This window comes from Pantherophis guttatus, chromosome 3 (genome assembly GCF_059756535.1).
Source record: "Pantherophis guttatus breed Tessera chromosome 3, ASM5975653v1, whole genome shotgun sequence".
Taxonomy (NCBI): domain Eukaryota; kingdom Metazoa; phylum Chordata; class Lepidosauria; order Squamata; family Colubridae; genus Pantherophis; species Pantherophis guttatus.
Genome location: NC_142065.1, coordinates 42,113,722 through 42,136,058, shown reverse-complemented (window position 1 = coordinate 42,136,058; position 22,337 = coordinate 42,113,722). Strand labels below are relative to the sequence as shown.

At 39.2% G+C, this 22,337-nt stretch overlaps 1 protein-coding gene and 1 long non-coding RNA gene across 6 annotated transcripts in view; one reads left to right on the top strand and one right to left on the bottom strand.

Annotated features, from left to right (window-relative positions):
• Positions 1–1,039: 1,039 nt before the first annotated feature.
• LOC132711192 (uncharacterized) lies at positions 1,040–17,112 on the bottom strand. Its single transcript, XR_009622021.2, has 4 exons — positions 16,462–17,112; positions 12,163–12,305; positions 6,085–6,133; positions 1,040–3,002 (listed from the first exon to the last, which is right to left on the bottom strand). It is a non-coding gene; the product is annotated as an uncharacterized LOC132711192 (long non-coding RNA).
• Positions 16,979–22,337, top strand: part of RAP1A (RAP1A, member of RAS oncogene family) — a 93,644-nt gene continuing 88,285 nt past the window's right edge. Inside the window, exon 1 of one of the 5 annotated variants that reach the window (XM_034414307.3) lies at positions 16,979–17,326. The gene's annotated coding sequence lies outside the window, so the exon portion shown is untranslated. Of the gene's footprint in view, positions 17,327–17,462; positions 17,699–22,337 lie in introns of those variants that run through there. The other 4 variants (XM_034414308.3, XM_087889383.1, XM_087889382.1 and 1 more) reach the window with 4 other exon arrangements.

Genomic DNA, 22,337 nt, shown 5'->3' with positions numbered 1-22,337 from the left:
CCCTTGATATTTTAAGGAACAATTTGTATGTAGTTTTGAAAAAGTCAATATATATTTATGTTAAAGCACAAACATATAAACATATTCATGTATACAACACAATAAAATGTAAAATATATTTGTAGCATGAACTATTTGTTCATAAAAGTGAAGTCTGCAGAATTGTAATGTATAGTTCTTCACATTCGAGGGCCATTGTCTCATCTGGCTCATATGGGAAAGATCATTTATTGTGAGAATCACATGATGGAGTGTCTTTTCTGAAGTCATCTTTTTCCATATGATGCAGAACAGGGGTGGTTTCTACTTACCTTTACTACCGGTTCACAACGGGGCCATTGGTGACGTCGGGGTCGGTGGGCGGAGCCTCCCACCGGTTTTACTACCAGTTCTATAGAACCAGTGCGAACTGGAGGCAACCCACCACTGATGCAGAAGATGAAATTTTCAAAAGTAAGCCTTTCTGTCTCTGGACCTGGTTTCTTAAGTCTCACGCATCTTATCCTTAGAACATTGCTTTTTTGTTTTTACATTTGTAAGACAGAGGATTTTATATCCCTTGGGATATAAGGATATCTACACTAGATCAAAGAGATTCTACTTCTGGGTAATTATGTATCTAGAGTCAGGAATTGGTGATTTATTAGGGATTGTTCACAGGGCAGTGGCTGACCTGTATCAGTCTTGTGAAGAGATAGTTTGATATTAAAAGGTATGGAAAGAATGTAAGATGAAAATATTTTCAGCGACTTGCAGAGATTTGACGAGGGTCTGTCATTAGTGGTGGTGGGTGGTGGGTGCTGTTTTCCAGAACCTAAAATGACTGGGGCTGCATCACCATATATGTTTGGCAGAGCTTGTTTTAAAACCTCTAATATTTTATCATAATGGCTTTTTCTTGGTAGTTGAATAAAGATTTTTGTTCCTTTTTTAAATTATAGTTTCTTCTGGAACTATATTTGGCATGGAGAGAGTTAAAAGCTATGTAGTTAATATTCACTGTCATTAGCACTAGGTAGCATTTGTTTTTACTCTGGGTTTGGGGTCTTAGCTGCACACCTCTGATTTATATTAGGTAGTGATGGCTTAATGCAGCTATCACAAAAAACACAACTGAGAACATTTGAAAGAATTCCAAGTCGTTTTTCATTTCAAGAAGAATGAACAGGATAATTAAAGTTTTAAAATTAATTATTCTACTGTCTTTAGAGGAACTAGAAGGCCATTCTTTTGTCTCTGGGTCAATTTGAGGAACTGGAAATCAAAGTAATTAGCTGAGAATAAAAAAAATAGTCTTACGGGAAGTCCATTTGTTCTTCTTGGTGGGGTTTCTGATAGCAAGTATTATTAGTACATACATAAGAGGATTCAGCCGGCGGATAGGATATTGTGCTCCTATTTGAGTCAGTACTTTGCATTCTTTATGTGGAAGTAAGTTACTCCTCTCCCCAGCAGCTAAGGGTTACTTTCAGCAGACACACAGGCGGACAGATGATTTAGAAAATGATGTCTGTCAAGTTTGTCATTAATGGAGGCAAGATGTAGATGGATCAAGGATGCGGTGTCCTTTGAAAAAAATAAAAGATTGACTAGAGAGCTGATCAGAAAGGGAACAGGCAAACAGTGGGCATTCATGTGTGCCTCATCTCAACTGGGCTGTTATATTTTGTTAATATATAAAACAGAAAGGGAAGAAGGCTCGTTGCTTTGTTTTTTACAATATCTCTAATTTTAGTTTCAGTAAGCAATCCGATTGTTTAATATGAATAAATCATCTTCATTTACCAAGGTGTGCAGTCCACCACTAGAATTAATTCATCAATCTTCACTTGTTTTGAGGCTTTCTTAGACTCAGGAGTCTGGAATTTGTTCATCCTTTCTTGCTTTCTGCCTATATGGCAGCTGATTGTAGGCTTCCAAGAAAAGCAAGTAACTAAAAAAGAGGAGGTCACTAAAAATGAAACGGAAGTAATGTAAAATGCTAAAGCCTACAGAGAAATGTCATGAATAAAGCAGAGGTGCATCCTAGCCTTGTCTACATATATAAACTAAATACATGGCATAAAGCTACATATTTTCACTATACCACTGTACTATACAAAGTTGGCATTACATGCTAGTAATCGTACAGTCTTTCCTTCCTGCTTTCCGCTGTCCACATTTAGCCTCCAGAACATATCCTGAACAGAAAAATCCAATCAACTTTCTGATAGTCAATCACACAGAAGATAAAGCAGATTTCTTATCTTTGTTTTCAGTGCAGAAATGGGAAGAAATGGCAGAGAGGCATATTCTGAGGAAATGTTAGATGAAGCACCTGAATTGTCTTAGTGACAATTATATAATGTCTGATCTTTTTGGAATACTGCTCTGCATAGTACAGTGAGAAGTTGAGGTTGCATTTATGGCCATTTGCATGGTGTGCACAATGTACACCACAAAAACTTTTATCTTTCCTGAAAGATGGAAGCTTAAGAAGAAGAAAGAAAGAAGGATATCATTGGTTCCAGCTAAAATTTCCATAATGGAATACAATTAAAGGGAAGGAGACTGGTGGTTCAAAAATGTGAAAAATAAATAAATAAAGGGCAATATTAATGCATCAAATACATAGTTACTCAAAGCAAAGCTAGATTTAACCACTTAACATAACAATATTTCAGTGAGTAATGTTTCAGGGTAGCATTCAAATCATGCAGTCAGTGAAGTCCTTTCCAAGGACTCTCAAGTCCAGCCGTACCTGTTTTCCATTCCAACTCCTCAGCCATTGCTATTTAGCATTCTGTAAAAACTTAGCATATTTGGTCCTCACTGAGCTCTATTTTCCCTACAGATGTTCCATTATTCTGTATTCTCTTATTGAATTCATCCCGGTGACAGTTTTGTTTGCATAAGGTTGCACTCAGGCTGGCATACGCTATTTTCAGAATTATTGGTTTGGATTCCGATGTTCTAAAACTTCTGTGGTCCAAAGTGGGATATGCTATTTCAGGGTCTTCGGTCTGTCAAGTCAGAAAAATAGTCAGGTTTGTATTTAAATTAGCAGAATTAGCAGAAGGTGAAGTTGGAGGATACTGAGGAAAGGATGTCCCTCAAGGTTTCTCTGCTTACTGAAATGCATTTTAGCTGTTTCCAAGTTCACAGGAAGGTATCTGTGTTGTTCAATCAATGTCTTGTATAGCCTACAGTACATTCTAGCTGTAGAGAAGCTTGTGCTTTTGGTGCATTGCATCTAACTGCTGCATTGCCCTGCGACATTAGCCTTCAGAAATTAATGATGCCTGCACTCACTTGCCATGTATGAGAAGCAATTACAGTATTACACCTTTTTAATATGAATGAACCTGATCACACAGTACAGCAAGCATATAGAGTTTGGAGGAAAATTGGTGCACCTATATATCAGGCGTTTTCTATGGCCATTTTATATTACTAAGGGGTGGTGGTTTTTTTTTTACATATTCATGATAACTACAGGACAGAGTTTAAACTGCCCATAGTTTAAAAAGCAGACAAATTTCTAACAGTGTAATTCAAGGAAATTTGTTACCATCTGTAATTCCTGATACTGATGACCTATACATAGTTATAGCACTGAATACATTTTCATTGAAACAGAGGACTGATCTGTTTTGAACTTGACCTCCTCTACTCTCCAGGGACATGATCCTATCTTACAAGAATCTGTGCTCTTTATGAACGTGCAACTTGTTTCTGAATGCTATCACATTGCCAAATGTGTATTAATGAATCATTTGTGCTATTGAATAATATATTCAATTGGGCAATGGCAATTTTGAATCAGAGAAAGTTTTTATAGGGATTAGGGGGCTTTTTTTGCACGCAAAGACACACATACTGTATGTGATCCCATATTTCAAGAAATTCAGAGCGCTTTGTTGTACGTTTCAGTGTCTTACATTTGTTCCTAATGTCATACAGTGAAAATAATTACCCGTATAATATTAAGAAAAACAGATAAATGGAACCGATCCCATGTTATATACTAAGGGTTGTTTCACATATTTCTCTGGAGCACTGCATCCGCGATTACAAGACCACATGTTGAATTCATGACATTGGAAGTGAGCAACAAGTTCATCTCCCAACAGCTGTGATAATTTCATTCCCTGGCATATGGCCACCATATTTCAGCTCAAGGATTTCATAGTTAAATAGGAACTGAAGACCGAAGCTATTATATTCCATTTTATTGGTCAATTTCCTCATGCTATTATCAAACAAATACAGGTACTCCTCGACTTAAAACAGTTCATTTAGTGACAGTTCAAAGTTACAATGACACTGAAAAAAGTGACTTATGAGCATTTTTCACACATATGACCATAGCAGCATGGCCCTGGTCACATGATTTACATTTGGATGCTTGACAACTGACTCACATTTACGACGATTGCAGTGTCCTGTGGTCACACGATCTCCTTTTGTGACCTTCTGACAAGCCAAGTCAATGGGAAAACCAGATTCATTTAACAACTGTATTACTAATTTAACAACTTCAGTGATTCACTTAACAAATGTGGCAAGGAAAGTCATAAAATGGGGCGAAACTCACTTAAGAAATTTCTCACTTAGCAACATCAATTTGGGCTCCATTGTGGTCATAAATCGAGGACTAGCTGTAACCTACACAATATAATTTTTTTCATTATGTGAAAAATTATGTCACATACAATATTTTATTGCAACTTTATATTTTCATATTTTCCTTCTTGCACAACACAACATCTAAGTTGTGAATTGAGTTTTAGGAATATCCTTAGTAACTACTTCTTTTCTGAATCCATGTTTTCAATTAATCATCACTAATTTTTATTTGGTTGTAGACCAGCAAATAAAACAAAGATTACACTTAAGATAAAAAGAGAAAGACATAAAATTCTAAAATATTTAAGAAAAATTGGAGGAGATTACAGGATACTATACAAACTATAGAGCATGACTTAATTGTGGTCAGCAAGACAAAATTGGAATGATCAGTTAATAACTTGAGATAGAAAGCATCAGGATGACCAAAATGCTTAGTTTAAAATGAAGATAATAATTCTTGGTGAGCATCTGCATAGAGGGAGCAATACAAAATAACCTGTTCCATCATTTCAATTGCCAGTCTTGGTTCAAAAGGAATATTTTGGTATCTCCTTTCAATAACAGCTGTTGAGAGGGCATTCAATCTAGCCAAGGATAAAGCTCTTCTAAATTTCAGAGTTGTTATGGAACTTAGGTATCTGTCTAATTGGAGAGAATATGTAGAATGGCCCCAAAAGATGTTTCTAGGCAGGATTGATAAATCAGATCTAGATTGATGATCCATTGTTCATGCACATTTCTAGCCTATAAAGGTGATGGCTGCCCATGTAAAACCATAGGATCTATTTAGCATGTATTGCCTAGGACTAGGAAGTGGCCAAGGCAACTGGGAAAAAGGAGCTTAAGCCAACAGGAGGAGATGTAAATCCAAGCATAAGTTTCTGTTTAAGAAAAGACATGATAACTGCTTTTCAAAGAAAATAATCAGAAAGGTCATCTGAGTTAATGTTTTACCCAATACTAACATTTCAAGTGGTTTGTCCTAATATTCATTATGGATGAAAAGTAACTTTCTAAAAAAAAAATTGGCCAGGGAATATTATCCTATATTTGGGCTTGTATACCTTTATCTTAAACTCAAATGTATATTGTTAATGTGACTATATCATCTTTGGTTTGGAAAGAAACATCCAGCCAAGGAAGGTGTTTTTATTTGTAGGCTGTATGTAACTTGTTATGACTTAGATTGATGAATAACCAAAGGACGAACAAGTGAAGCTAAAACACAGCACTAAATAAAACATTTCAGAGCAATTTTATGAGAAGGACACTAGAGACACTAGCCAGATCTTGGGGTTCCCCCCCTATAGATAGTGAAAATGGTATATAAAAAGTGCTCTGAGCAGTGTCAGATTCAGGACTGCACACAATCTACAGATCTAATCCCAGAAGTTTTCACTAGTTGTCAATGGAGCATTCCACCAATACCACCTTTACTCTGTTTTTATCTGAACTAAGTTTTGATTTACTTACCCTCAGCTATCTATAGCAGTCATTAATGGAGGTCATATTCTACCAGGATCTGATGGAAGGAAAAACAGAGCTGAGTTTACTGCTGTGTCAACTTCCCATATCAATTCTTCTTTCAATAGATCAACCTGGACTTTAAAAGGAAGGTTTGCCAGGTCAGGATGAGGTGAGATTAGAAGACAACTCCAGCTTACTACTGTTTTATTAGCTTCTAGTCTTCTGTCTTTGCTATAATAGAACCTTTCTTAGGTCATCCAAATAAGCTGGTTGTCAAATAACAGAGCTCTGGATTTTCCCATTTAAGAAATATTTTGCCTAGTTACTTACAGCGAAACATCTGATTCAGCAATTATTTAGGTCTGTTTTTGCATCTTTCTCAGAAAAGCTTGCTCTCAAGTGTAACAAGATATAATATGGGTTTCTATGCTAAATGAAACACACAGCCCCTATCTACAGATGGATAATATGATCTTCACATCTGTTAGGTATGGAAGAAATAACAGATAAGTATATCATGAGTCATTGGTTACAAAGGTCAAAGTACTAAATAGGAAACAAGAGATAAACAGATAATAGAACAAAGCTTTAGTTTCAAAAGCTGGCTCACATTCAAATCTATACTGAGAGGGAACAAAAAAAATTCTATGCCAAGCCACTTGTAGCTCTTCTGAAAAAAAAAATGACAGATTTCAAAACTTCAGAGGCTGTAAAACACAGAAATTATAATTAGTTTAGGTGCCCTGTACTATACCTTAATCCCAATATGATAGCCAATTTCTGAACAGCCCTTCATCCCATAGCTGGCTCTTCTTTCTTATCAACAATTCAAATCTACTCACCAGTTTCTTCTGTTCTTCCTAAGTCTCCTTCTCTTTCAGTTTTTCTCTGTCCCATCCAGGGGTGAAATGCTACCGGTTTGGACAGGTTCCGCTGAAGCAGTAGCGATGGTGGTGGGCGGTTCGGAGAAGTGATGGCAGCATGAGGCTCTGCCCACCCGCCCAGTTGTTGTTACTTCCTGGTTTTAACCAGGAAGTAACCTGTTTTATACCCTCTGCACATGTGCAGAGGGTCCGCATCTACATGTGATGCATGTGTATGAGCGGAGTGAGCGTGTGCAAGCGGCGCATGCACTTCCAAACCAGTAGATTTCACCCCTGGTCCCATCTAACTTTTTAGATGAGATACGTTTATTACCTCTTAGATCTATATCCTATTTTTAACTCTAGAAGCTCAAAACAGGGTTGATAGAACTTCCTTCTATAATTTTTATCCACAACAGTGTGAGCTAAATTGTGTTAAGCAGCAGTGACTGCCACTCTCATTCTGAGTTTTCATTCTGAAGGTGGTCTAGTACTTTTAATTACATCTTCCTCCACTTGGACCACTTTTGTAACCAGAAGTTCTGTCCTCTGGGGGACACAACCATTGTATGATCCCCTTATTGAAGATAACAAAGGCTAGAAATCATGAATATTTATTGCAACCCAATTATGAAATTAGGAAGTCAAGGTCATTGTTGGGTTCCAGCTTCTTTTGCAATTCAGAATCTGAAATTTAAGAACCGGATGCAGATGTTAGTTTGGTGTCACTGTTTCTGCACTTAAGAGATTTACCATGTAGAATGGATCATACAGAAACTGCCTAGCCGTGATTATCTACTACTCCCATGACTGAAGAAGCACACCTCTAGAACAAGACATAGGCAGCATTCCATGGGTGGGACTGAATAGGCAGATGTTGGTGTACATGAAGCTTGATTTGCTGATGGTTCAGAATCCAATTCTCCCTTCCAACTTCAATAAAAATAATTTATTTTGGGTATTTCTCGGTAGGAACATCAGTGGCAACTTTGGTGCCATCTGGGATGATGCTGGTTATGTTCCCTTCCAGTTCATGTCAACACTGCAGAATCAGATATACTTTTTAAGCTAATGCCAACAAATTTCACTTGAAGAGTTGCTCTTTGCATATTGGGTCCATTGTCTATGACTATAAATAAATAATTCATGGTGGCAAACATAGCTGACACTCCTTCCTTCTCCTATTTTTCCCCACCCACCCAGCAAGGTGGGTAGAGCTGAAATAAGAGTAACTGGCCCCAAATCACCCAGCCAGCTAAAGCAGGACTAGAACTCAGGATTTCCTTGGTTGCTAGACTGGTGCCTTAACTAGTAAACCAAACTGGCTCTAGTCTATATGTGACCATATCTGGCTTTCTGGATAATAAGATCTCAACCATGTGCTTCATAGTTGTACTCATCATATACTGGGTGAGTCATGTTCAGCACCACAGTAAGAAGCAATATTTATCCTACATTCTGAAAAGAGCTGGGGTCTATAATTGCAACATTCTTTCATTCACAATTCACCCCTACCCATTCTTAGTGAGGACAAGACAAGAAACCTGAACTTCACCTCAAGTGAGGTGTAATGGATGTAAGCAGTAAGCATACTTGCAGCTCTGCCAGCATTTCCTCCCTGCGTTGGTGATACAGAGGGTATCATCCATCTGCATGATAGCATTTGTCAGATCTGATGCCTTTGAAGCATCTGCTAGATGTTGCCTGTAGCTACTTCCACTATTATGCAGATATCCTGCTGTACTCAAGAGCTGCTGGCCTGCTGCTGGATAGCACCATGGGCTGCCTAGTGTTGCCAAAGGTGGGAAGGACATCTGGATGTCTAAGCAGATGCTGAAACAACCACAAGAACAAAAGACACCTGGTGTTTTTCCCTTGTTCAGACATGCCCTAAAATAGTTGTAGAACACATAACAGGGGTTTTCAAGCAGAATCTTGATGGGGTTCCATATTATGTTATCTTCTGAATTGCTGTGCCCATTTGGGCCCACCATGTGCCATGGATTCAAATTTGAAAGGACAACTCCTCCTACTCTTGACCTTCATTTTCACTCCTAGTTGCTAACTGAGAAGAACAGGCTTGTTGCCTGAAGTGTTAATCTCATCACATTTTCTGGTTTAATTTCAATCATTTCTAATCAAGATACTTGTGTTTTGAGTCATATTCAAAAGTAATTCTTGTTTTAATTTTTACTTATATATGTTTGGTTTCATTTGTAATCATTATATTCAATGTTCTAGGCTTGAAATGGGTAATTTTCAGACTGTTTTGCATATCCCTAGGGACTAGCCATTGCTTGTGGGATGAGTTATTCATCCTAGCAATATTAGTAGAATTTGAGATGAAGTCTGGAACATCACTGAATCATTATTACAATCTGCTTCTACATTTCCTGAAACAGACTTGATGTAGGAGATGACCAGGCTGAACCCAAGGGAGGGGTCAAATGCATCATCAGTCTCGAGTCTCTTTGTGCCCACAAGAAATCTAAGTCCAGCCTACCTTGAATTCCATTGGCTTTTATCTTCCACCAAATTGCTTTGACCATTAGTAGTTCAGATTCTTGTAGAGAACTTAAGCTTGCAATAAACCTTTTATCTGAATTGGCTGGATTTCCTGATTTCCCCATGCTTCATAGTTAAATCATCAATACCAGTTTTTTCCCTCCACCCCACACCCACTCATGCATAGTTCTGAAGAACTTAAAAACTTAAAAACTTAACTATGTTGGCTCATAGTCATGTACACAGTCTCCTCCCTATTTACTTACAGAACTCTGTGAGATAAGTTATAGGCACAAGAGCTTTTGAGGTCTTTAAAAAAACATTCCCTCTCAAATCACAAATGCTCACAATGTATCTGAAGCAAGTGGGATAATCTCAAAATGAACTAAGAGAAAATCATAAACATTGGACCTGGAAAGTGATAAGTTGTTGCTTCTTGTCCAATTATGTTGATTTAGGGAGAAGACCAATTTCAGCAGTAATTACTGCTACTTAATTTAACACCAGTTATCAATGATGTGCTGAGTTGGCTTTTTCACTCCCACACTGAGCCCTGAAAACAAATTGGTTATACTTATACACACCAACTAAGACTAAGGCCCATTTTTCCATTGACAGGTAAGGAGGCAATGATTACAGATGACTTAGTCATTTCAGCTATAAAGAGTAGCAGTCTTCTTAGTAAGAAGTAGGAATAAAACAGCTGATCATCACTAGAACCTGGGAGCTGTCCTAAAAAACCCAGAGATGGAGAATGGAGAAATTTTTGTGGAGTTTATGCTTTGATAATCACATATCTAATTTGGGCCTTCTGAATGAATGTTTTGTGAACTGAAACAAAATTAAACTTTCATGTTTGCTTCTGAATTTTTCAATGCAGTGCTTCCATTTTTTAAAATGCATGGTTTATGGAAAGATTTGAAAAACATATACATATTTTCAAAAATAATGTATAAAAGTTCACTCAACTAGAGGAAACTGTTCTATAAAAATAGAGTATTATGCAAAGGTGCATAAGAAGATGACAAAAATACAGCTTTTTTTAAAAAAATAAACAGATGTGCAAATAAGATGCAATAAATGCAAGACTGAAAAAAACAAAGGCAGATTAGTTTGTCCTTATCGAAAGAATTTCCTGATGCTGGAGTTAATTTTTGTATTGCGGTTTTGATTGCTCTGTTTCCTGCCTTCTCTCCTTGCCTGGATGAACTTTGTCAGAAGTAAGAGTTTAGAAAAAAAACATGTTGATGTCATACATGACTCTAAACCACCATGTGATTTGTTTTTGTTTTGTTTTGTTTTGTTTTTTGTTCAATATGTTGTTTAAATCCAGCCCTTGTGGTATGTATGCCATGTTTCATTGCTTAACACCAAGTACAAATTCCCACTTCTGGCTCATTCAACAAACCATATTTAAACAATGCATGGTTTAGTGCAATGTGGGAAACATGTCCTTAATTGATGCAATCTGATGTCTTCAGCATTTAAGTTGCATGTAACTGCAGCCCTCACCAAGTGTTAATCAAGACAGAAACTGCACAAATCAAATTCAAGGATGTTCATTGATATAATACTATAATATTAAATTATGCAATGTGTGATTGTTAATCTGTAAAAATAATCTGTAAATAAGAAAATATGTTCATTTTATTGGTGATATATTAATAGGCTGCAAATATAAATATATTGTAAATGTGTGATTCTATTCCATCCTGTTATAAAAGTTTAATACTCTTACCGTATCCCAAGCCTAATTTGTGCAGTATAACTTTAGATATCCCTAGAGATATACCATTGTGGTCCTTGCTGTGTCCCTTGGCGCTTGATTATGGCAGTCTGCTTACAAACAAATGCCAATGCTCTCTGAGTGCTGCAAAGCAGCATTCAGGGAGTATAAATCATGTCAGCTAATCCACTGTGTCAAGTTATATGAAGGGACATATATTTATTTAATTACTTTCTTAGCTGCTTCTCAACACTGAAATTTTCAGTATACCTCAGGACATATAAATAACATAACTCAATACCAATTTAAACTCAAGCAATTTAAAAGTTAAAATGAAATTCCATTTCAAATATCTAACAGCTATAGATTACTGCAAAATCAGAGTGCTGAACTGATGGGCAATAGACAACCCCTCCCTGCTACCCCTAGATTTCTTTTAAAAACGATAGGCTGTAATTTCTAAGTTGGAAGGTGAAATTTATTAAATATTTAGAAAAATGGAAAATGGTCCTTGTAAACTAAAATAATTGAATTTCAAGTAAACAAGCATTAAATTTGGGGGCAGGGGGGTTGGTCTCATACATTTTTGGGTGCAGAAAGAATGTTGGCTAGAAGTGGGGGTTCAGGAGAAGAATAGGACTTTGGAAATGGTTAATCAAAGAACCACATGCCTAGTACTAGGATGATGGAACTAAATAAAATGATAAGGAACCCAAGAAGGATAGTAGAGCAAATACAGAAGAGAACTAGAGAAATGAAGTATCCTAAAACAGGGATCTCCAAAGTTGGAAACTTTAAAATTTGTGGACTTTTAACTCCCAGAATTCCTTAGCTACCCCAGTCTAAAAGGAATGGTCTTAAGAATCCCATTTTGGCTGGTTCACATCTTGGGTTAAGTATGTTACATTTTAATCATGTTTTCTTGTATAGGTCATAGTGGTTAGACCTATGCAACGTGTAAACTAAATCAAACGGGTGGGTTCCACTTACCTTTACTACTGGTTTGCAACGGGAGTGTGCACAGTTCACAACGGGACACGTTTCTGCGCATGTGCAGATCATCAGTGATGACTTCGGGGCAGGTGGGCGGAGCCTCCTGCCGCCATTAATACTGAACCGGGAGCAACCCACCACTGAAATCAAAGCAAAACCCATGATTGTTTAGCATAACTCACAAAACCAGGATAGGAATTATTACAGAAAAAAAGTCACATGAAAATTAAAACCCCTGATGAGGGAAGTGAAATCTGGATCATGGGATCAAGGACCAAATCTCACTAGGTTTCTATAACATACTAAGCCAAAAAGGCTAAACCTCATTACCCACCCATAGACAGATGTATTCACACATATGCCATCATTTTGGCAGAAGCTATTTTATATTCTGATTCCCCAAGAAAGCCTCTGGAGCCTGGGGAGGGTGAAAAACAGGCCTACCGGGCCCACCGGGCCATCATGTGCCAAAAGTGTGGGGAGCATTGGGGGGGGTCGCACACACATGTGCGGCGGGGCATTATGGGTGGGGGCATACATGCGCGACCCACCCCCACACTCCTCCCGCTTTTGGCACGCAACGGCAAAAAGGTTAGCCATCACTGCCCTAGCTGATTACAACTTTCTGTCTAAATTATAACAAGTTGCAGCAACATTTTCTTTCCTGAAATTGAGGAAAATCCATAATAAATGAGTATATTGGGAACCAGATTTATTTTGAAATTTTTCTTTTTGTTAATACTAATTCAGACATAGATGAAATAGTACAGCCACATTTACATTAATCCATCTTACTCTTTAAAACTGCATTGCATTGCTCCTTCCTCCTGTCAACACATACTGAGCAACAGTAATGACTACTAAATCCCGACTGTAGACAACAGCTGGGAAGCATTCACACCTCAGTTGGTACTGCTGATGTGACAAAATGGGTCATTCCATGGGTGAAATGCAGCAGACACTTTGAAAATGGAACCTACTATTGAATGCATTACTCCTCAATCTGCAACATGAATCTTCTGGAGCAACATAGTGAAATTATTTTGTTGTGTCACTTGAATTTAATTTTTGATCTGAGAAGTGAAACGTGGCAAGTGAAATATAGCTTGTAGCATCCTCAGGAATCTCCTTATCTGGTGATGTTCCTTAAGAATTTCCATGTGGCACCTCAAAGTTTCAGTGTGTCCATTGAAATCTTTCTTGGCACCCCTGATGTTTAGTTTATGATACTTTATTTTTTTAGAAATAAGATGCTAATAATTCAGGGTAAACATCATCCACCACTATTATTCTTCATTTGCAAGCCTCAGATATATTCCATTGGATTTCTTAGTGAATAAAGATAATACTTGTGGCACAATCCTTTTTTTGGGGGGAGGGGGAAGTCTGTCTGCCTTTCCAGAAAAATAACTAAGAAAGCAGAAGGAAGAAGAAATGTCCAATGGGAAGGAAAGTCATGGCAGAAGAGATGGCAAATTACATTCTTATCTATTTATACTTTGCAACAGATTGTTACCCCAATCCCAGGCATTTTGTGAGAGCAGGTGTTCAAAAAAGGTTAGAGGTATTTGCTCATGAGTGCCACTTTTGGCCTTTGAGTGGCATGCTAGAGCCTAAAAAGTGGATAAGTGCCAGGTGAAAAACTAAAACAGGAGGTAGCAAATAATTTGAGAAAGAAAAGTTGCTTTGGGAAACATGTTCTGCCTATTTTTTTAACATGTGCATTCCTTGCATAAAAATCAGCATAACACCTAATTATAATTTCCAACCAAGCCCAGAATGTTCAAGGTGTATTTCCTATTTTCCCTCTGGACAACAGTAGAATGATTGTTTTCACTGAAGTTTTAGGAGGTTGCATGACTGTATTTGAACTCTACAGGCTTTCTCTCTGTTTATTTTGGGCCTAAAATAGAAGGCCTAGTATATTGCCGGCAATAAGGGCATCTAAGCATTTTTGGGAGTTATGTTCAGAGAAGCCTAGTGAAGACCAAATATCACACGTCGATATATGCAACTTGACCAGGGAAAACTCTCACATGCCCATATTAAAAAAATATTCCTGATTGGGATGGGTGCCATCATTCTCCCTCCCCTCCCCCCCCAAAAAATAAATAAAATAAAATAATCTCAGTTGTTTTCTTGTGTGGTTGCAAGGACTGGTAGAGAGAAGGTCTTTTTCTTTTTTCAAACAGGAAACAAGCGACCTAGATTGGGGGCCCTCTGGGTTTTTTTCCCCCCAGAATATAAGCAGTTTAACTCATAGTTGGTTTTAGAATGACTCTTGATTGATAGAACATCTATAACAAGATCATACAGATATTAACATAGACATGTGAAGTGCTACAAATATTACGAAAGCTGAGTTTAAGTCATAGTTCATTGAAGGTTCATGCCACAGGGCGAAAGTGACTTTTTAAAAAAGAAATAGTGGGAAATGAATGTAGAGAAAAGTGCTTTATTCATTGGCCTCCCTTACAATTCATTTAGAATGCCCTCTCCTGCATTCCACTCAGTTTTCACAATTAAAGTTTCCATTGCTGTCAAAGGAAGAAAATATCCATTATGGACAGCAGGTGATTAGGGCTTAGTTTGACTAAGTTTGGGGTTTCCACACACCTATTTGATGTATTTGCTACAAGGAAAAGATCAGTTCTACCGAATCTGCTTTTTAACTCCAACAAGCATCCTTTTAAATTGAAATGGATGCAATAACTTATCCATGCTGAAAATGCTGGCGCATATTGACTGGCAGCATTTCATGTGACAGGTTCAACCTCGAATTGGCCTCAAATGGTTGTGTAAAATGAATTTGGGGACTTCTAAGACCTCACTCTGCAAATGACATCTAAATGGGCCATCAAAACTAGATATACATAGAAGCCGAATTACTGTTGTGGAACTAGATGTATTTCTGCAGCATCATGCAGTGTAACAGTAAAAGGTACTGTAATATTTTGATCCTTTGTGGAATGCTCCATAAAAGGAATTATTTTATGCAGAAAAGCATGTGGAAACAAAGATTCTAAGCCAGATATCTCTCTACTGTGGAAATGTTTTCACTCCAGAAATTGACATTTATACAGACAGTACATACAAGAGCATGATACTTCTATTTGCACTTTGCAATGATCAAGTGACCCTCCACTGCAGGCATAGCCCTGCTTGGTGTTGTGGACTGGGGCCAAAAATCTTCACATTCTCCATCATGTTATCTGGAGAGGGAAAGTGCAGGTAAAGCTGGCTAGTGTTCATCTAGGAAAACATAAACTGCTTTTTCCTATCTTCCTTTGATGAGGGCCCAATTTTCTCCACTGTCGAGGAAAAGGTAAGTGAGCAATTAAAAGCAAGGAATGTTCCTTCCTCTTTTCACTTTTTGCTGGACAAACTCCTCCAACTCAATGGGTTCCATATGGGTTGGACTTCTGTCAAAAACTATGCTGGCTAGCAGTTACAAGAATTAAAATCCAACCTATCTTCATGGCATCAGGTTGGGGAAAGGAGCAAGGCATTTTGTGGGTTACAAATCCCATTGATCTAAAGCATGGGGAATGCTGGGAGTTGAAGTCCACGCATTTTAAAGTTGCCAAGTTTGAAAAACATTCCTTAGATGATGTGTTAGGTTCGATTCACTCTCACAAGTCAGAACCAGTGGTGGGTTCCTCCCGGTTCGGTCCGGTTCGGCTGAGCCGGTAGCGGTGACGATATGACGTCACTGAACCAGTTCTCCCCCCCCCGCCCTCCCCCGTTATTCTTACTTTTTATTTGGTCCCACCCCCAATCTATTGCTGCCTCCTGAGTCCCAACTGATGACGAGAGGGAAAAAAACTGTTTAAACTCTTGCCCTGGGGCTTCAAAGGGCCGTCCTACAGCTGATCAGTGTTAAAAGCAAACAAATGAGTCGGGTCGTAAATGCGAGGACTGGTTGTAAGTGTGAGGACTGGTCGTAAGTGCGAGGACCTTCCAGAAATGGCTGACCAGCTAGCCACGCCCACCTAGTCACATGACCTCCAAGCCACACCCACAAAATAAGCCACGCCCACAGAACCGGTAGCAAAAAAATTTAGAACCCACCCCTGGTCAGGACAATGACCAAACGAATTCATTAAAACTGAATGTTTTACAAAAATCATGGGATAGGAAAAGTTGTTTTCTTCTTCTGTAGTTGACAATACTCGAAAGTGACAGGTTTGCTGTTTAAAATTTAAATACAACATTAGTATTATTAAATGTTTTTCTTTCTTGGTTCGGCATCTTAACGGACAGGTGGTTAAAATAAAATATTAAAACACCACTTACAAGAGTATCTTCCGCTCTGGAAGTTGCAATTGCGCTGCCCACCGAGAGGGGTCGCTCAAGTGCACCCCGAAAACTGCGCGTGAGCACTTTTCGCTACTCTACTGCAGTGCGATTCTGTTAATAAGAGCTGGCCTGCAAATTGCCCGGACGGCCACCAGAAGGGAGCAAAGAGACAAAGACAATTGTAACTTTTTTGCTGCTAGACTAGCGCACGTCTGGATATTTCAGCTCAGAACTGACGGCAGCAGGGGATAGGAACAACGGGCTGCCTTCCCCCCCCCACTCCCCCTCCGCCCATAAAGGGAACGAGGAAATGTTGCAGGGGTCGCATGTGCTGTTTCCGTGGGTGGGGAGGAATCGTTCCAACCCGTGAGTGGATCCGGGCCCCGCTCTGGTGGACGAGAAGCGACTTAAAACTGCAGCTTGACACCGCTAGCAAGAGCTGCCGGTGGTCGGACGTCATCCATGCAAACAGCGAGCAGCGACCCACCCTTGGGAGGTGGGGCGGGGGGGGGGAGGAAATCAGCGTGCCGAAGCCAAGGCGCAGCTCGGCAGAGCCTCACTCTTGCTCCGCCGGGCCGCCCCAGACTTGCCGCGCTGCTCCTCCGCCTTCCGTGCGCCCGTCGCTCTCGCTCCTCCCTCGCCGGCTCTACAGCCCCGCCCCAATCCCAGAGAGGAAGGCTGGGGGGGCGGAGCGCATGAGCTGCCGCCGCCGCCACCGCCGCACACTGGAGCCACCGAGCCTGGAGCGAAGGCAAAAAAAAAAAAAAAGAGAGAAAGGCAGGCAGGTAGCGAGGAGCCGAAGGAAGGAAAGCAGCAAAGCAGCGGGGCGGCTGGGCTCGCCCTGGCAGGCAGCGGCAACGGGGTGAGCCGGGGCGGCAAGAGCGGGGAAGCGGTGGCGGGGTTTGCTCGGGCTTCTCCTCCTGCGCGGGGCCCGGTCGCCTCCCTCTCTCGCGGCCAGGCCGAGGGGCCCTGCAGCTTTTCGCCTTGGCTCGGAGCCCGAGAGGGAAAGAAGCGGGCGCGGGGAGCGGTGGGTGTCTGCCTGCCTCCGGAGAAAAGGAAGAGGACCGTCTTCCTCCCGCCGCTTCCCCGAAGCGAGGCGGCGGCGAAATTACTGCACCCCGGCAGCAGAAAGGGTGGGGGTGGGGGTGGGGGTGGGGGGCTCCGGAGGGAGAGGCTCTGACAGTCAGGCTGGAGCCGGGCCAGAGAGTGAGCTGCCCCGGAGTGCACGTAACGTGTGCGTGTTTGCGGTCGGGGGGTGGGGGGTGGGGGGGAAGTGTTGCGAGGGGTAGGGTGGGGGTGGGGAAGTTCCTGAACGATGGGGGAGTCGTGGGTGAATACGGGGTTAAAGTGGCGAAGTTCTCCGACGTTTCTTTTGAGGGAGGCAAAAAAGGGGTAGGAGTGCCGGGTGCGGGGTGGGTGAGGGAGGGAGGAGGAGGAGGGGGGGGAAGGTTATTTTGATCGATTTGACAGCGCAGATACCTTTCCCCATTAGTTGGAGAAGGTCGCTGCCTCTCTTCTCTCTCTTGCTTGTTAGTTCTGCTTCTTCAGGGCAGGATGGAGATTTCTGCCCTTTTTTCTGCCAGAAAAAAAGAGCCCCGAAAAGTGGGCTCTCTCTGTGCATGGTTGAAGGGTAGTCCTTCCCTCTAGATAGAAAGGACTATTGCTGTGATGTGATTTTTTTTCTCTATGGGACAGAGAAACCCAGGGACTAAAGGGAGCTCCTCCCTTTTTTTTTTTTTTTTGGTGACCGCACTGTAGGTGCCAAGCATTTTGAGGGTAGTTTTAGGAACAATATAGTATGGCTGACATTGGCATTGGTCTCCTGAACATAAGGGTATGAATAACAACAGAACTTTAATTCTAATTAGTTGTACTGCAATCTCCTTTCTAGCTAAAGATGTTCTGCTTCTATTTGTATCTCCAGCAGCCACTAGTGACAACTCGCTTTGATGTGCTGGTGGATCCAAACTTATTATTTTGAAGTCCCTGGCATGCTGGGTTCTTAATGCCAAATACTTGAATTACTGCCAGAAAGACTCCACTTCCTCTCATCCCCTTCCCTTGAATTTCTGCTTCTGGTTGGTTTCATTAATGAGGAAGTAAAATACAGAATTTCCCCACGTCTCCCATGTAACATGTAAGGAAAAGAAACTGGACTCTTTGACTTCTCTGTTTTGAACTTTTGTGGTTGGGGAAAGATTGCTGGCACTTTGCTGCCATCCTGTTTCAGCTTTAGCACAGCTTTTTAGCACAGTCTTTTGCAATAGCAGTTTTGCTAAGGATCCCCATTTGGGTCAAAAGACATTCCTTAACTTCAGTTGCTTTTGTCTGCCTTAGATGAATAGCTCTCTCCTTGAAAGAACCAATAACTTCCTGCCAGCTGTAAACTTTGTAGCAAGCTGCCTTTTGAATATTGCAGTGGCTGAAAGCAGTACTAAACTGAATTCTGTGTAAACCAGAGATGTTTTCTACCGTTATCATAGATACCATCCAGAATGGGGTTGGTGCAGGGGCTCATTCTCTGTGTTGAGTTGTCCATAGAATGAGTTATAAATTATTCAAGTTATAGTAATTTCTGGCTTGGGGAATCTGAGCAGCTGCTTGCATTTCTAGTGAATGGTCATTTTTCTCATAGAAAACATATTTGATGTGATATCACCTGGCTGGTTCAGCCATGACTTTATGGTAAGATAAAAGGTCCGTAGCCTTGAATTCCAAGTGCATATTAGACTCATTTGATGGGTTTGTACAGCCTCTTAATTTACTCTCCCTAAAGCATGGAAATAAAAAAAATGAGCAATTCATAAAAGCAAAGATGCCTTAGGTCTCCTGAAAACTAGTTATTTTACCAAATAAGTTAGAGATGCATGAAGGTGTGTGTTTGTTTTTTTTAAATTCTTGGACTGGCAAGATTGGAAGGCAAAAATTCAATGGGAATCCACTCAGAAATGTATATTTAGCACTTTAAGTTATTATTGTTTAATGCATTCAAGTCTATATTAACTGCTAGGAACTGCCTGGAAAGTCCCTGCACTTTTCTTGGCAAGATTTCAAAGGTGTTTTGCCATTGCCGCCTTCTCAGGGCTGAGAGAATAAAACTGGCCCATAATGACCCAGCTGGCTTAGTTTGAACCAAAGGCTGGTCTAAATCTCACAGTTTCACGGTTACTAGTTTGGTGCCCTAACTACCAAATTTGCTTAATGGAAACTAGAATTATTACTGATTTGTCAAGCTGATAATATTTGAACATATTCCATTTGGAATGTTCTTTTTCGGGGTGATCGGGAACGACTGGGTTCTGAATGTGAAAAATGAGCTTAGCTGATCACTAATACAGTTTCCTATCTATACTGGTAGGATTTCCTATTTTGAAATACCAACAACATCTCCAAAAAGGGAAATGCAGTATACTATTTGCAGTATGTCACAAGACAGGAGGGCAGTCACATTGTCTACACTTCATGCCAGTCTTCTATTTTAATATGTGGGAAGTATAATTCTTCTCCATGTACATCATTTCCTTCCTGAGTAGTACCCCATGCCAGTCCATCATGTGTGTACTTAAAAAAATCCTTGGGATGGGAAAATCTTGTTTGTGTAGATTTTAAAGTTTAATTATCTAGATAAACACAGATTTGTAGATTGCTTCATATAGACCCCCATTGAAGTTCCAAAGCATCTTAACAAGCTGCATGTATTGATGAATGGCAAGATTATATTCTCTCTCATTGTAAAACTTTCAGAGTAATTAACTTTCTAAAGTAATAATCCATGAGATATTTTTGTGTGTGTCAATATTTGTTATTTGTAGAAAGACTGGAAATAGTGCAGATATCTGAGATGCTTAAAATCAGACCTAAACTGTCAATTAAAACTAAATATTTTTAGAATAGTTTAGAATAAAGTAGCATTTATGTATGGGTTTTTAAAAACTTCAAATGAATAATTCATGTTTACAGAACTAGTTATATGTTTACAACACTTTCAGATTTCAGAACATAACAATGTTCTGTCAAGAACTGTCAGTTTTCATGGCATTTACTTGTCACCTTAGTATTTGTAGTTGAGCTTAACAGCAGCAGTTTGAATGTCAGAATTCAATACACAATGTCTTCGTTTTAATTATTCCATGTTACTTATTGAAACAGTTTAAAATAGCATGGATGGGAAAGGGATTTTCAGCTTCCTTTTAGTTAACCCAAACCCACTGAAGTGCTACTTTTCAAATCAGTGAACTATTTTGATATGTTGAACCCTGATACTTATACCAAAAAACATTCCAGTGAGAAGTTCAGCAGTGCAAATTCCACTGAAATAAAGTAGTGTAAGAACAGTTACAATACTTGTATCCATCAGTTTGAAAGCCACTTTGGTCTAGTGATTAAAGCACCAGACTAGAAAGCTGGAGAAAATGTATTTATGTCAGTAGAACATATGTAGTTTTTAAGGTGGAGCTGAATTAAAACAGGAAGTCCTGTGTTCAACTAATTCTGTAAACAGATCTATTTTCATACATGTTATTTTCTACAAAGCTTGACACTTCAACAGAACAGTGGTTGCTGTTTCAGAAAGTCATAATGTTGATCTCTGCTATTTAGTATAGGTTATAATTTAGGAACAAAACAAAACAATTACATTGTATTCAATAAATATGTAACTGACAAAGTCTCCCTTCCCCAGATAGATTGGAGGACCTTGATCAGAATAATTAAGGAAATACTATTTCTAAATAGTAGAGAATGTGATAAGTGAAAAGTTAATTGCAGTTACTTGAATTTGAATAAGTGTTCTTTGGAGCATTGCATTGGTAATATTTTTAAGGGTTGAAGATAAAACTTAATTTTCACATTAGAATTTACAGCATAAATGCATGCCTATGTTCATGACGAGATGCATATTTGTATACAGTTTCTCTTAACTTTTTGCTTTGTAGAAGGCAGCTATATTAGAGTACTAGATTTTTGCAGAAAAGTTGGTGTTAATTCTTAGTTCTGTTAATATGATTGCAATGTAATAATATTCTAAGTATATTTACTAGAATGAATTCCTTTGAGTTGCTAATACACACACACACACACACACACACACACACTTTTTAATTTGTGTTTCAATGCAGATATTGGAGTGGCTAGTTTATTTGTACATGTTGTGTTTATAGTTTTGTATGCTTCTTTGTATAAAGAGTGTCAGAACTGTCGCCATGCACTGAAAAAGATTATGCACTGATATGCCAAATGGTACAAATTTCTTGCCTCACCCACACCCAGAAGGGTATTGCTGGCATAAAGTAGAACTGAATTTAGCAGCTATAGTATCTGAACAACAATAACAAAACATTTTTTTTCTTTGAATATTTAGAAATGTGCATGTATACATCATTATTTATTTCTAATTGCAGAATTTTGAAGAGGCTCTTACACTCTTTGAACTAAAATTTATGACTGTACTTCCTAGTTCTATCATGTCCTATTGCAGGAAAACATTAAAATTAAATATACTTCATAAGTACAAACATTATGATTTCAGGAAGTTTTGAGACAAAGAATAATTGTTTACTGATAAACCATCTTTCCTTTAAAGAATCAAATGACTTGTACATCCAACAGATATTTCTTTGATTTTGATAAGAACTAACTAAAACATTGATGAATTCTCAGAATTTCAAAGTGATAAATGTTTCAGTATCTATGGAGTAGTGGTATTCTGTGGATGTTTTACTTTCCATGATTGATAATTGATTTAGACATGTCAGCATATTGCCCCCAACAATCTGGGTCCTCATTTTACTGACTTCGGAAGGATAGAAGACTGAGTCAACCTTGACTAGGAGTCTGGTCAGGCTCATGGGCAGAATTAGCCTGCAATACTGCAT